Source organism: Balearica regulorum, chromosome 5 (genome assembly GCF_011004875.1).
Source record: "Balearica regulorum gibbericeps isolate bBalReg1 chromosome 5, bBalReg1.pri, whole genome shotgun sequence".
Lineage (NCBI taxonomy): Eukaryota > Metazoa > Chordata > Aves > Gruiformes > Gruidae > Balearica > Balearica regulorum.
In genome coordinates, this window is record NC_046188.1 from 43,416,782 (window position 1) to 43,433,368 (window position 16,587).

Sequence of the window (16,587 nt, forward strand, 5' to 3'; positions counted from 1 at the left end):
TAGTCATAGACAAAGTACATTCTGGATGTGTTTCAATTTGGTAAATGTAAGCACTAAACCTTAACTCTGACCCTCTGGATACATTTAGGATGGTATGCGCCCATGTAACAGTATATGTAAAATCATAATCATGCCTACATGGTAATATGCAATTTCTTGTATTAACCGTAGTATAACGCAAGAGAGCCAGAAAGAGAAACAGAAAAATTTCAACAACAGCTGCCACCATCTTTCTTCTATATTTTTTCAGGTTCTGCAGAACTTAGGACTGTTTCTTGGCACCAGTGCTTACCTATGCAACTCAGATTTCACTGGATTTCAAATTCACATTTATTAATCATTATCTATGCATCAGGTCTCCCATCCCCATTCAAACATCTACTTTTCCTTCAACCCAAGGTAACCTCATGAAAAAAAAAAGTACGTCCAAAACTTCAAAAACAAAGTACCCTATTTATTTTGTACAATCAGTTTCACAGGAGTCTCACATCCTTTGGGGCAAGCACTACTTATTGGTACCACTCATACTTAATCAATAAATCATTTTTAGGCTCGTTTTTGCTCACAACATAGCAAGATTCAGGACTAGAAGGAAGCAGGCAATTTACTAGATTAAACACACAAGCGAGGGCCTCTGTTCCTAGCTTAAGGTCTCCAATAAAATTACTGCAATGCGGAATAAATCAATTTCTCTCTGCCTCAGTTTCTAATCTGAAACATGGGAACAATACTACTTACCAGACTGACCTGTTATCTTTCAAGTGGAGCAGATTCTCAAATAATAAACAGGCACACCTATACTCAAGTGAATAAACTATGCTGATTCACAACAGCAGATTGCCTGGGCCAAATTCCATGCAGTATTAACAAGTCAACAGGAAGCACTCCAAAATTATTTCACTGATGTGCTCCGATCTTCCTTCCCCTACGTTCCAGTCAGCTGGCTCTCGCTGCTCCCTGTAAATATACAGGCACAGGTATCAACCTCAAATTCTGTCTTCTCTTCCCCTTTTATTATGTTCTCCCTCCTTACCCCTTAAAAGCCTTTTTTTTTTTCTTCCTTCTCAAAAGCACACGAATGGGAACTGTAGCATCTGGAGAATGGTATTTGTAGCTGGGGTAGTCACACTCAGTGTGGGAGTACTGATGGTAATCACTAATCTGAAAGGAAGAATTCAAGTAACCATACACTTAATACAAGTTCCTTTCATCTCAAAACCATGATTATTCAATATAAGTAAAAAGATTTACATGCTATATCACATAAACATAACACTGAATCACTGTGCCAATCTAACATGGAATCACATAAGTATACAATTAGTGTTCAAGGGTAGAAAAGCTGAGTGCAAGACTGCTGTACAATGAAAGCAGACTTCAGCTACAAGAAAAACCAAAGTGTCCAAAACATTTTTACTTGCACTGATTGCCATGGATTTTTAACTGACTGTTTACTTGAACTAGAAAGGCTAAACTGTAGATTTATCCATTTTTTAGTGGCTACTATAACCAACTGAAAGGCAATACCATTTTCAACTTTCACAATGCCAATAGAGTGTGAAAGGGTATCACAGAGTATGGTATGATTATGCTTTTTAAAATGATCAGCAGTTTGAAGGAGGCTGCTAGTGGCATTCAATTTTCCTTCTCCATGAAATTATTTTTATTCCCAAGGAGCCAGGACCTACTCCCCAGGGGCTTCACCCAGAGGAGAAGGCAGTAACGTGCTGCTGAGGGACACTCTTTCACATCCCCTCACACCAACATCACCACATCCTTCACTTGCCCTCCTGGGACCAACTGATTCCACATTCACAACAGCCCCTCTCCAACAGCGTCTGAGAAGATGGAGACGGCCACCACACAGCAAGAAGGCTTACCGTAACAGCAGACATTAAGATGAGACAAAACTGTGTGGGGCACCAAACTAGTACTACGTATGCCACAGTAGTATCCAAGACCAACACTCGCAATGATATGTTTACAATCACTGCACTACTGTGGTATCAGTGTAGTGCCCATCATTACAGTAACTTCTTTGCAAAGTTACTCTTTAAACAAATTGTTATCTAAAATTTAATGCCCAGATTTTTAATGGTCCTATTGCTGTGCTAGAAAAAAAATGTTTAAGCACATCTCTCTCCTCACACGTACAGAGAGAAATTCTCATGCGCTCCTTTCATCACATGGTCCTTACATATTCCTCTCCTTGCTGTTTCAAGGATAGCTTTTTTTTTTCCTTTTAAAACCCTTTGAGAAAAACTCTAGCTTCTCTCAGTTTAGACTCCGGTTATTACACAGTAGAGGTGGAAAAAAGCCATATGAGGACCAGAAACATACATGAAAGTTTATTGCATGACTTTAAGTCCCTTCTAATACAACTTCTGATCCTCAAGAAGCCCATACAAGTCTTACTGCCTACTGGACTACCAAAGACCATAGCATGGAAAGCACTGTAGAGAAAACAAAAACCTAATCACAACACAATGGAGGTTGCATAGCTGAAGGCTTAAAACCTATCCTGCGTATGTGGGAAAATGGCAAAAATTATGGAAAACACATACAGATTGTATTTACCACTTTTCCTGTATTACGCAGGAGTTCCTGAAGAAGCTGCAGGAGTTTCTGATATATCCAAGAGAAAAATACAGACATGTCTCACATATAGTACTTTCTACATACAACCAACAGGGATTTAAGAGATACTTGTCCCTTTCCTTAGTTTAAGTTTTCAAAAGTCTTAGAGTAAGATGGCTTATGATACATGATCATGAAATCATCCATTATATTAACAATATATTTGGCATAAGGAAAAAAAAATCAGCGTATTTGGACAAAAACAATCACGGGCAGAGAAGGGTAAGATTAAGTTAGAAAAGGGAAACCAGAAAGAAGGTCCCAACTTTTGAGGAGTCATACATGTTTATCTTACATCAGGAAGGAGCCCAAGATCAGTATTTTTGCTCACGCAATTTTGTGGCAATGACAATGTCAGTGCAAAACAACAACTTGAGGTACTGGTATTCACACACAGACCTATGCTGAACTGATCAACTCTGCAGCTGAGAAGATACTGTTACTACAGTGAGGAACTAACCTGGAGCATGCATTTAACAGGCCAACATCAGGTTTTGACTGGCTGCAAAAAACTGCAGCTCATCATCACAGGAAAAAACATTTGATTAAATTATACACTGCACAATCTATTAGAGTTCTGCATCAACAGCCAGGCATCCAAATATAATTCCTGCAAGAAGTAAGGTGGGAGAAGACACTGAGTTTTAAGCCAAGAAGAAATTGCCATACAGAGATGAGAATTATGCGAAGGGGGAGATTTCCATGTTTACTTCAGAGGATGAAATTCAAAGAAAAAGTACAGCTGGTAAAATATGCCAAAATGCAGGTGGGAAATGGAAACCAAGTCTCTGATTCTGAAACAAGTTTCATGGGGACAAATCCACTGATTTCAGCAGGATTGTCTTCGAATGCAAAATAAGGGGCATGGTGGGATTCCTCCTTGGGAGTAGGATTGTGGTTGACTCAAGGGCAGGTACCTGGTATTCAGAAACAGCGTAAACCTTGCTAGTGCTTCCCAATTTATTCCTGACCAGAATGTACTCTCAAAGGGTAATAAGGGAAGGTCAGGTAGCCACATCCTTTCCGTTTGGGGTCGCCGACAAGAGCATCCTTAATACCACAAATTCATGCTACGCACAATAGATTTACATGATAAAGATGCTTATCAGAAATGATTACTGCAAGCTAAGCAGCAGTGAAATAGTAAGGTATCTGGAGCTCCAGCTAGATGCAAATTCGCAAAAAAACTTTGTTATTAGTAATATAGGCCATTGTAATCCTTTTATAAAGTTATGGAAAAGGTTTGTTAGTTGGGGGAGGTGCTAGGGTTTTGTAGGGGCTTTGTTTGGTTTGTTTTCTAATCCGTCACAAGTCAGGTTATTCAAATTTCAAACTCAACATCTTAATTGGGGTAGTTTTGTCACACTGGCAAGAAGGAAGAGTCAGAGACAAAAAGTATTCCTTGGATGCATGAAAGCCAGAAATTAGTCCTTGATGTAAAATTTTGTCGTGTTAGCAAATTAAGCAAAAACCCTGAATAAATAGATTCTTAAGTTCTTACAAAGCATTACAGGGGCTCAATATTATCCACTTCTTAAAGGAACAGCAAAGACACTAGGAAACAAAGTACTTGGTGCAAGATCCCCCAAAGGCCAGCAGCAGCATCTTAAACAGACACCAGATTCTTCAAACTTTGTCAAGTGCTTCAGCCCTGCAAAATCCACTTAAAACTACCTTTTTGAGGGAAAAGAATGAAATCCTGGTACTCTTGATTCAACTGGGAAGCTTCTCATTGACTTGCACAGGGCCAGGATTTTCTTGCAGATCAGGACATATTTGCTCTTACGAGATAAGAAATACTTATAGAGGAGTTTTTCTTTACAACGATGCATCAAACCCTTTTGTACATCCCTGTTACCCACATTCCTTATCTAAAATACCCTGATACAGCAGTGTTACAAAGGGCACTGTCGCAGGCTCTCTACAGAGGGTAAAACGTCCTTGAAGGACAAGATACATCATCGTTCTGCTACATATAGATTTATCTTGGTTTCTTCTCCTGCCTGTTGTGTAGGCCCAATCAGTCAATGAGAGGGAATTTCATCCTTGCACAGCAACAATGACAGCCTTTCTAATCATGTCAATATACTAATAGTAACTATTTCAGCTAACCATGTGTCCTGTCAGCAATTTGCTCCACATGGGCTATGAAGGGGTTGGGAACACTTAAAGAAAACTATATTACTAACTGTTTACAAACTCTATTACAGTTACAGCATATGTAAGGTTTTAGATGAATCTCTGTATAGATTTACCTTTCTGTATCAGTTTTAAACAGAAGTGTCAGCAATGTACAGCATGTACAACGCATCAGTGCTGACAAAATACATCCCCTGCCTCAAAGAAGCTATTACCACCTAAGTATCTGTCATATTTATAATCTGTACAGGTGAAGGTGAGAGCAACTTTTTGTTGGTGGTTTTTTTTTTTTTTTGCACAACTATGAAGCAAATATGAACTCAATTTATAATAAGTGGAATTTCTGGGCACTTACTAAAAGAATAATTTTGCCACACAGACCTAGATATAAGCTAATTGTGGTGAATACAAAAATACAAAGAAGCTACTTTCCAACACTAATAGTTTGGAGGCCTTGATCCTACTACTACTTATATAGGTTCCATTTTTAGGCATTCAGATATTCTCTCTGACTTCTGCAGGACTTAAAGTAAAATACACATGACTTTTTGCAAGACTGGAGCTCTAATTAATTCTTCCGAAAACATCAAAAAGGTTTATTTCATATTGTTCAGCAGTTAAATACAAACCTTTTTTTATTATTATCTCACACAAACTGAAAAACAAAGAAATTGACTGGGATCAGTTAAAGTTAATTTTTAAGTGAGCAAACACTTAAGACAACTGCAGTATCCAAAGCATGGCACACAAGACTACAGCGAATACTAAACTTGCTACTGGCCTAACAACCGAAATCAATGTCCACATTAACTCTAGCAAATTCCACTGAACGTTATTAGTTAACCTCTTGCGTGAAAATACACAAATCTTACGGATATAAAAAACCCCAAGCGTTCTGAAAGTTACTATTCCTCTACCCCTACTCCATAAACACTTCACCTTCTTTGATACGAGTCCAATTCGAGTTCAAGCGTAGCGGTCAGGGCTCAAACACACCAGACAAACTGCCAGATGTGCTCTGCTTCTGGTCGCACCTGCCAATACCTGAGTTTGAGACCCTGCGTCTCCTTGGTAACCAGCAGTGACGTCACTAACCCCCACAGCAGGGGACAAACGGGCTCCCCTGCTCTGCTGCATAAGGCAGCCACGTCACTGCTCAACCCCAAGAAACAGGGCAGAGAAGTGAGACCTCAGCAGGTAAAAAGCCACTCAAATCCCCTTTCGCTTTGACAGAAGCCCACTGTGACAGTTGGGCAGCAGTTTGAAAGGAGAACGTGGCAGCCATATTGCCAGTAACGGAAGCCTTCTGCTGAATGTTTCCATCCATAACGCTGCCTTGAAAGATTAAGAGTTTCCAGAATATCGAACAGGATACCCGCAATAGCAAATGAAGGTATTAGTGCAGTTATGAATATATTCTTTGTACAAAAACACATAGGCAGTTGGAAGACTTCTTTCATCGACTGCTTTTCCCTAAACACACTACCCAACTATAAACTGTCTTTGACTTGTAAATAAAAATACGCCCTGCTGCACAGTAATAGCAGCACAGGTTTAAGCTGACCAACTAAGAACGGCACATGGTATCAGCGACTCAGTCCCTAGAACATTATAGCATCTTTCACTTGGCTCCCCGAGTCTCCGACTTCTGCTTATGAAAACTACAGGTCCCAGGATGCATTAGTATATCACAATCCAGGCAAGCTATCCAGATAAAAACACAGCACTGCATACTGGGGCCTGTAGTTTCCACGAACCACATTCTTACCGAAGATGAGACCAGATGTAGGCCATATTGCACGCTTCCACGGGCCAGCACACAACATACACATACTGTACAGGGAAACCACTGCTCGTAATCATCAGGTAAGCTGGATCAATATCCAGTTCCCATACATCAAAGTTAAGAGGACTAAGATTTCAGTAAAAATAACAAGTCACCTAACCAATAATTCCTGAAGAATAATCAGCAGTTTAGCTACTTTCAAACATGCAGAATGGGTCGTGGCTTTTTAACATCTTTACACTGAAGCGCAGTAAGAATTTTTTTTTCCCCCCAAGACAGCTACATTTATTAACATTAAAGAGTGCTCTTCTGAATATCAATAGGAAAAGTATGTTTGGTGAAGGGCATATTCTCCCTGTCCAGAATTTAGTAATCTGGAAACAAATAACTCTCTTCCTCCATTTCTAAATCGTACTGAAGCAGGAGCTTGCCTCTCTTCCAAAAAGAAGCAGTGCTTCGCTGAAAATTAAATAGCTGTATCTCAGCGTAGGCCTCAGAGAAGAATACGCTATACTTCAGTAAAGGGAAGGGCAGCTCCCCCTACCAGTCTGTTCTAAGAAGGTTTTAATCGAGAAAGGAAACAACCAGGGATCAAAATGAGTAAGTCCTCCTTTCTTTTCCCTGAGCTCTGGATTATTATTATTAAAAAACAACAATATGCATATATAATTCCATCTAAGTACTTATATGTTTCATTAGTCCTTGTAGAACAAGACAGTCTTTGCAGCATTTCCAGGTTAGCAGGCAGCACCCGCAAAAACACGCAGAAGAAAAAAAGGACCAAGACTCTGACCCAAGAGAAAGACAGCGTCCCATTGCAACAGAAAGGCAAATGGTGACGCTTCAGTCACCTGAAAGACATCCTGATGCATTTCCCTATAGAGGCAAGAGGCCTTGGGAGCATCTAAAGGTTTTGTCAATACAGCAATACTGTCCATAGGCCAAAGACAGCTGTTGCCATAGTTACTATCAGCCAGCTTATCAGAAAATAATTATTGCGATTACTCAGAAGTTTTGTTAAAACAATTTAGAGCTTCAATAGGCTACCACTTGATTTCTTAAATTAACTATTTGCAACTATGCTGCCTTCAGGATCCACATAGTTAACAACACTTGGATCTGCAGGGTTGTAGAGGAACAAGGGAAGGAATCAATGTTCCTTCTCCCTTTCGTACTGACAGCTTGTATTTCGCAGGCAGAAACAACAAAACCAAACGGACCGTAAGCTCGGCTGCTCTGCTAGAGTTCTCCTCTTGCAGGCCTGGAGACCGAGTCCAAGCACAGACCATCTCAGAGTCACAGCCTCAAATCTCATTGTTTTAACCATTCACATATCTGTACTCCCATTCAAGAAACACATCGGCTACATTTTCAAAACGTATTTTTAATTACACATGCAATGGTAGAGTCCCTCACTTAGGAGGCACGCAACACAATTTCTGTAGCAAGTGAACTTGGTAACATTCCCTTTTGTCCCACAAGCGCAGTACTGTCAGGTGGAAGGGCAGAATTTGGGAAACATACATTTTAAGAAATCTGACATTAAAAAAGGGATAGAAGCTGCGTGAACATGGCCTACAATGAGCTCGAATTAAGCAGAGCCTCACTCCTTACAGACTATGTATAAATGCATTCCCACCAGTAACAACAAACATTAGGCTAGGGCTGGGGGGAGTGGGGGTGTAATAGTATTGGGGGGGGGGGGGCTGGGGGGGTGTGTGTTTGTTTTCTGGGGTGGGTTTTTTAAAGCATGCTTCGAGTGTACAATCTCTAATCAAAGGGTGAGTGTTTGCAATGGTAGTGAAAAAGAAATCTCAGGTAAGAGGGAATGAATAGTAAGTCAAGCCAGCAAGGCAAAGAGCTTTTAAGGCACGGGGTACTTCATAATTCCAACAGAAATAATAATTAAACAGTAAAACAGAAAATAAATGCTGCAGAGAAGCTTATACCAAGTACCACATTCTTTCCTCAAAATCCTGGGATGATCAGAGTATTAAAACAAAAGATTCTGTGGTAAAGTTGGGGCTTTGTTAGGGCAACAGGCATGGCAATCCCCTCAGACCAAAGGAAGGGATCTTTCAGAACTTTCTACAGCTTTAAAAATTATTTTAAGGACAGGTGATTCTAATTGTAAAGTCTGATTGTCATGCCAGTGCACCTTTCCTCAGTACTACACACATTTTTTAAAACTCTCTTGATTCTTGAACATTTTATAGCCATTCTATATCTACACTCGCCACTTTGCTTTTGTGAGGTTTTGACATAACAAAAGCAGAGTCAAACAAACTTAAAATCAAACTTTACCAATTTTAATCCAGTGAGGAACTTGGTAAGGTGCAGGAGCCATAAATTATTTAAAACTTATAAAGGAAACACAGGGGCTTTTTTTTTTTTTTTTAAGTGAGACTGTATTTGCAATAAGGCAAAAAAAAAAAAGGAAAATAAGAAAATACAAAGTTCCTCCCCCCTCAAATGTAAATAAACTTCTTTTTTGCCTGCATAATGCATATCTCTACCACCAGCACAAGCCAGACACTGGCTTTGTGCTGTACTGAACATGAAATATTAATGTAAGATACCTATAAAAACTATCCTTCAGTTCACCCTCTATTTACAGGGTACAGAAGTAAATATCTTGCCCCTTGCATTCGGCAGGCATCTCAAAATCCTTTTGCGCACTGCCCCACCTTTCCAGCATATAGTTTGTTCCTAAATAACCTTTGTGCAGTTAAAATACATCAGAAACAGGATGTGAGCTGCTTTCTGGCACAGAGTAATTGAACAAGGGCAATTCACGAACGTACAGGAGCCAGGCCTTTTGTGGAGTCTTACACTTCTAGTCTACAGCTACGCATGTGACTGCACAGTTGTGAACATAAAGGGTGAAGAGGACAGTAAAGAAATACTATTAGAAGCTCAATAATAGGTTTTTAGCACTGCCCCTTCTACACAAGGAGCCTCTCCTAAAGGCCGGTCTGCTTTACGGCTCACATCACCATGCGATGGCCCTCCGAAAAGCAAAGCCCTATCACACTATTAAGTGCTTTCTGGAAGATTTTAAACAAGCAAAACCAACAAACAACAAACCCGAAACAATACTAAAAAGATTAAGTCACCGACATGTGTTTCTCACATGATGTTCATCTTGAGTTTCTGGTACCTGTGCAAAATGCCCATAACATGTGAAATAAGATAGTCCATCAAGGTTCTTACAAACTGGTATTGAAATGAAAGAGAAATCTCCATTGTAAACAAATTCCAGTAGTATTAATTCATTTGACTGAATAAAGTTCTTCAGGGCTCTGAGCATAAGTATAAAGGAACTGAGCAGCTATGATGCGTTCAGATGCAATTATGACCATTATAAACAAACTGCATGAACAATCCAAGTGATAGCCAGGCTCACTATTAAAGCTTTCCAACTGCACACAGAATTTCACAACTTTCCAAGGCGCCATTAAAACATGTTTTATTTTCCTAAAATTAAATTTAAAAAAAAAAAAAAAGAAAACACAAAAATGCATGAAAATTGCCTCCTTTGTACAGATTCAGTCCAAGGATTTTTATTTTGTTTTAAATCATAATTTTTACAGTGATGTTTAACAGACACACACAAAACCTCATCGCTACAAAAGAGAAGTAAAGTTGGAGTAAGAACTATTTAGGCCAAATGCTTGAAACACAACTGAAGCTGAATGGCCTAGGGGGAAGAGAGATCTTTACAAAACCTAAACTGAAAGCAGAGATCTTACTGTTGAAGCTGGAAAACACAACACCATTTTTTCTCCGAGCAGCATAAGTTTCAGTTTCCTACTTTTGCTTTAAGTTCTTTGAAGGAAAGTTTTGTATTTTCATTCCCTAAAGGAAGAAAAACCACTTTCAAATGCCACCTTCTGCCTCACAACAAATCCAATTCAGGATGCATATAGAGAAGAGCAAAGATTAAAAGCTTTCAGGTAGAAATCTTATGATGACTAATAGTAAAATAATTATTAATAACAAAATATTCCTTAACACGACATTTTGACTTATACACCATGTTAGCTTTTAGTGAGTTTTCATTTAACTAATAAAGTCATAATGGGATCCACTCCAAGTTTCTTGTCATTCAGGTCAGTATAGATAAAAACTGTGGGTATGACATAGTTGACATCCAGCTGGTGGTAAGTACTCAGTGAGCAAGCACCTACCTTCTGCTGGACAACTGGTCTCTTAAGACCTTGAAGTGATACTCTATACGTGCTACTATGCAACATGAAATCAATGGATAAAGAGGTTGCTTCACACTCACTCTGCATCAGCTCAAACTTCTAGCTGATGTAACTATCATAAAATAATCTAATTTCTCTACTACAGTGAAGTTGAAAGGTTTAAAAACATGCGAGAAGCATTTATTTTTTTAAAATACATTTTTAAACTTCTATTTACTGAGCTACAGAATTCCTTTCTAGAAAATAATAATAAAAAATGCCCCCAAAGAAACAGGTTCATTCAGCTATCGTGAAACATGCCCAGATATAAATAAAATTCCCAAAGCCTGTGATCTTTCTACTAAAGTGTAGTAATTAACTTCTCCAACTAATATGGGTAGTTATGCACATTTTTTTGTTTCTTTCTTTCAAGATCCTGTTCTTACTAGTAATTTAATGTCACTATTTAAAGTTATATAATACACAATCACTAACAAGCTTGATGTGAAAGTTTTAGCATTACATGTTAACCAGGTAGAAGTCATGAATTGTAGATCTCTATGGTTGTTGTGGGGTTTTTTCCCCAAGGCTTTGAAAAGAATCTTATTTTCTTCACAAAAATAAGCCTCTTTTCATCAAAGTTAAACATTCCCCTGCTACATAGCATATCCAGCCTCACCAGCTAGCTCTGGGCAAGCACAGGAAAACCAGAGGAAGCTGACTTACAAAACTGAAACTAAGCAGGTGTCTTCATTGTTAGAAGTTAGCACAATGAAGGAGAGAAAAAAAAAAAGTAAACAGGCAAAATCCTTTTTACTTGTGATACCTGAAAATCCACAGCTAAGAAAAAAAAAAAAAAAAAAAGACATATCTACCTATCCACACGGGTATATAGGAGTATCTGTTCTTTAACCCGATAACAAGCAACAGTACATCCAGTTCAGAAAACTTCACTGGCCCAAACGAGCCTATCCCTTACTGGAGCCCTGCCATTACTGAGCGCACATCCCCACCTGATTTTTCCACGCTCAGACCTACCGTACATCACAGTACACAACTTTCTCGCGACACGCAAGTTATTACCCCCAGTGGGACGTTTTTACACGCAGTCTCCACAGTGAACAAAAGTTCATTGTCAAGCTCAGCACTTGGGCCCAAACAAACATCCAGGGGGTAGGAGGGGGAGAAAGAGGGGAAGTGCGCCTATCCACAATTATAAGATTTGCAGGCAATCACCGTTACTTACAATTAAAAAGTAGGAACAGGTGTAGCAGATATCATACTTTGATAGCTGAACAAAGAATATTACAGCACGTGACTGAAATGTGATGACATTTGTTCACCAATCGAAAACAAAAGCCACTCTCCAATGGCACTCTTTCCTCCACCCCCAAGAATTAGGAACTTGGAAATCTCTCCATATTGAAACACATCTGTTCATAGCCTCATTTTTTGACACTTGAGAAGAAGTTGAATGAAGGGCTCCATACATTAATCCAATACGAATTCACCTAAAAATCTCAGCATACAATCCCGCCAGCTCCCACCAAACTGCAGAGGTGGTTGGCAGAAAAGCTCTACCAACAGCAAAGCTCGGAATAATAAAAAAAAAAAAAAAAGAAAGAAAGAAAATAAACCAAAACGCACACCACCACCAAAAAAAAAAAATCCCGCAGAAAGGCACGTGAAGAAAGGAGCATGCACAAGAGGACTGTACCAAATGGCAGAGTCCCACATAGAGCCCCACTCCACCTACACAGACGCAGGAGGGAGGGAAAAAATAAAAATAAAGAAGTAGCCGTCCCCTATGCCGGCAGCGGTGCCGGAGCAGGAGTGGGAAACCCCGGCGGCGCCCCGGCCCCGAGCTCCGTACCTGTGCGGGAAGGGCAGCCCCAGGGAGAGGGGGACAGGCCCGGCTCCAGAATAACAAGTTGCAGAAGAAACGGAATTTTCCCGGCGCTGCTCGGGCCACAAAGACGAATGAAAGGAAGGAGGGGAGAAGGGAGAAAAAAAAAAAAAAAAAAAAACGCAGCGGCGGCTTTACTACGAATTATCCATCACCGAAAGCGGCATCATTTCCCAGATAATAATAAAACTTCCCCGACAGCATCGCGGCGAAGGACCCGACCGAGAGAAAAGGGCCTGGAAATAATCATCCTGAAGGAAACCGGAGGGGAGGGGATAAGCCTCCCTCCCCCACCCCATCCCCAGTGCAATGTGTCATCTCCTTCCCCTGCTCCTCCCCCCAACCCCAATGTGTCACCTCCTCCTTTTACCCCAAGTGTCACCCTCCTCCACCTCTCCCGCTCCCGCTCGCAAACTTCTGCCGGCGCCCGCCGGGGAGGCCGGGGGGCCGCGGCGGCGCCCCGGGACGCTTCGCTCTTCCCCCCCACCCCCCCCGAGGGAGGGGCCGGGGGCCGCGGCGAAGTTGCTGCTCCTCATCGCCAAGTTGGCCAGAGAGTGTGGGGCGAGCCGCCGCCATCCTCGGCGCCCCCAGCCCCGCGGCGGCGGGGGGCGCGGGGGGGAAGGGGGAGGGGGACGGCGCCCGGGGGGGCAAGGGGGGGGGGGGGCAGGGAGGAGGAGGCGAATCCGAAAGGTGGGATACTACACCCTGCTGGCGGCGGCGGTGCTGCTGCGGGCCGGCCGGGGTCCCCCTGGCAGGACCTCTCTGTGAGGGGGAGGACTCTTCTTCATAGGGGGAGGGTGCCGGCGCCGCCGCTCCTCCGGGCCTCCCTGTCCCCCTCTTCTGGGCGCCTCTCTCTCTCTCCTCCTCTCACTTTCTTTAAGCTAAGCGGGGAGTGGAAGATGGTAGGTTGCTCCCTTCTCCTCCTCCTCTTCACTCGCTCTCGCCTCTGTGGGGTCCTTTTCCTTCCCCCTCTCCGCGGGGGGCTCCTCCTGCGGCGGGGAGGAGGGGGCGGGCGGGGAGGGAGGCACGAAGCCGGAGAGGCGCAGGAGGAGAGAAACTGTGACACAAAAACAAGCCGAGAAGCTGAACTCTTCTTCAATCCCATTCACCCGGCCCGGCCGCAGCACCGCTCGTCGGGATCCCTCCGCCGCCGGCCTCCCTGCCTGCCTGCCTGCCTGCCTGCGGCGCGCTCCCGACACGCCGCCGCGCGCGCCCCCGCCCGCCCCGGCTCGGCCCGGCCCGCCGCCGGAGACCCGCGGGGAAAGCAGGGAGAGCCCGGGCCGACGGGCCCACGCCCCCCACACACAACCCGCGGCGGCGGCGGGGCGCCACCGGCCGGGACCGGGCCGGGGAGGGGGGGGGCAGTCGAGAGGGCGGGAGGGCGGGCTCGGCGGCTCCTCCTGAGGGGGACTACTTGACGCGTCGGTGCGGCGAATTTATTTCCCTTTGCCTAAGGAACGGGCTGTGCTGCGGCCCCCATTGCCTAGGGAAAAAGCCCGGATGTAAAGTGAGTGAAACTAAAGTAGAGTGAAGTAGGGCACCAAACTCTGCCGGAGCGGCGCCACCGCGGCCGGCGGCGGGGGGCACCGGGCGGCCGCCCCGCCCCGCCGCTACCGGCCGGGGGGGGGGGGACGCGACGCTAATGAGGGAGGGAGTGAAAGGGGGGGGGGGGGGCTCGGCCGGCGCGCGCGCCCCTCACCCCCCCACCTCCGCCGCTTCCCCTCCCCCCGCCCGGCCGGCCGGCGCGCGGGGCTCAGTGGGGGCGGCGCGCGCGGCCGGGCGGCGCGCGCGGGCGCGCGGCCCGGCGGGCGCGGGGCCGCGCGCAGGAAGCTGGGGCGGGCGGGAGGAGTCGCGCGGGGCCCCGCCGCGAGGGGCTCCGCACAGGAAGTTGATGCAACAGGGCCGCGGGGGGGGGGGGAGCAGTGACGGGGGGGCAGTGACGGGGGGGCAGTGATGGGGGGGGCGCAGGAAGCTGCCGCTGCGGCGGCGGGGCGGGAGGACGCGCGGCATCATCCTCCTCCTCGTCCCCATGCGAGGGGCTTGGCTGATGCGCCACGGCCGGCCGGGCCCGCGCCCGCCCAGGAAGAGCCGCCCTCCCCTCCTTCTCCTTCCCCGGCGCATCGCCGGCCCTGCCATGTTATTCGCAGAAATAGCGCAGCCGCTCGCCGTGCGGCCGGGGAGGGTTTTCCCTCCCCTCCTCTCCTCCGCTGGCCTCCGCCGCCGCTTTCCGCCTTGCCGTTCGTGCAATGGGGTTTGCTTATTTATTTATTAACTTACTGCTCCAGTGCCGGGCGATGCTGCCATTTGCTTTCGTGCGAGCAGCGGGGAACGGCAGCGCATCAGCTTTTCCTGCCTTTTTTTTTCTTCCCTTTTTTTAATTCCTCTCCTAAAAGGAAAAAAAAAAATCGTGGCGAGTCAGAAAGTTTTATAGGCAGGTTCAAAGCAGTGAAGTTCTATATAATGAATTTTAACGTTTTTGCGGTGCCTGTTGGCATGAAAGGCAAATAAATGTGAATTTTATGGGGGGAGGGACACGACTGTTAGGATGAAAATATTAGAGAAGGGACTGGGTCCGCATGAAAAGGCACCTCGGGGACCAGCGCTCCCCCCGCAGTTTCCAGCCACAGCACCATGGGCTGCTGGGCGCTGCCCAAACCCAAACAGCCAACCCGTGCAGGGTCAGTCCTTACCGGCGATAAACTAGCCGAAGTTACAGGCATGGCATGCACCCCCAGTGCATCTCTGGCTTCTGAAAGTCTCCAGAGTCTCAGAAGCACTTAAAAGCTCGCCTTTATATCAGAGCCACCATTGCTAAAGCAGTGGGACATGTCCTGGGCACGGCGGAATTTGCTTGAGCTTGTACAGAAAGCCGGGGATTGATGCAATGCAAAACCCGATTTTTTTTTTTATTTTTTTTTTTAACAGCCTCTAGCATCACTTTATTTCTTCAAAACGTTCACAAGTTGGGAAGAAAAGTAAGTGTTTGCATTATCTCTGCAGATGCTTCAGGAAACCACGATGAACTCATTATTATGTTGTGAAACTAAATCCATAAAGCAGTCATGATGAGTAACTCAGGGACTCGTCGTAATTGGGCAGTAATGCACAGTTTTATCATCTGGAGGATTCTGGTGTGCTCAACGTGAGCAGGGATTTACAGCAAGTTTCCCTCTCAACTGTCAAAAAATTGGGCTACCATGCCATTCTTTATTTAATTACTGCTAATTTTCTACTTCTTTTTCCATCGGTTGCCAAGTTGTGTGTGATTTAATTGTGAACTTTACAACATTTGGTGCCTTTCTTAAAGCTGTAGCTCCTGGACTCATACAATTATGCAAGAAACTCGGGTTTATTTTTTTTTTAAATTAAGTTTCTAGCCTGTGGGTTTGTAGATATGAGCTTGAAGACACAAACCTTAAAGGCACAAAAAGGAAAAGGTATGAAGCAAATAGAGTCATCCAAAAATGCCTTTTTTTTTTTTTTTTTCCACTGCCACATTGTTTGGCTTTTTCTTTTTGAGGCACTCTCTCCTCCCCCCCCCCCCTTTTTTTTCCTCTTTTTTCTTCTTTTTTTTCCTTTTTTTTCTTTTTTTTCTTTTGTTTTTTCTTTTGCAAGCCAGGTATGATTCTGAACAGCAGGGTTGATGGAGTACTAAAAATATAAACAGAAAATACAAGGTTGCTCATCAAGTAATTACTGATAGATGCACCATTCATGGGTTAACAGGTGAGGTCATGTGCACGGGACTACCAAAAAATCTAACAGCCATCACAGTTGGTTTTCTAACATGTCAGACTGTGACAAGAAGTGTTACGGTTAGTATAATAAAAATATGACACTTTTTTTAATAAATGCGTATTTGCTTTTTATACTTCTTTCTACTTTACAGCCACTCAATAGATAAGTAATACAGGGATCAGGTCAGTTAC

General features: G+C 44.0%; 1 protein-coding gene across 23 annotated transcripts in view; it reads right to left on the bottom strand.

Annotated features, from left to right (window-relative positions):
- The window catches only part of PHF21A (PHD finger protein 21A), a 130,053-nt gene extending 116,222 nt beyond the window's left edge, over nt 1–13,831 (bottom strand). For 5 of the 23 annotated variants that reach the window (XM_075754528.1, XM_075754507.1, XM_075754522.1 and 2 more), the window contains exon 1: nt 13,363–13,774. The gene's annotated coding sequence lies outside the window, so the exon portion shown is untranslated. Of the gene's footprint in view, nt 1–738; nt 958–1,033; nt 1,162–11,998; nt 12,780–13,362 lie in introns of those variants that run through there. The other 18 variants (XM_075754529.1, XM_075754516.1, XM_075754526.1 and 15 more) reach the window with 12 other exon arrangements.
- Nucleotides 13,832–16,587: the final 2,756 nt, after the last annotated feature.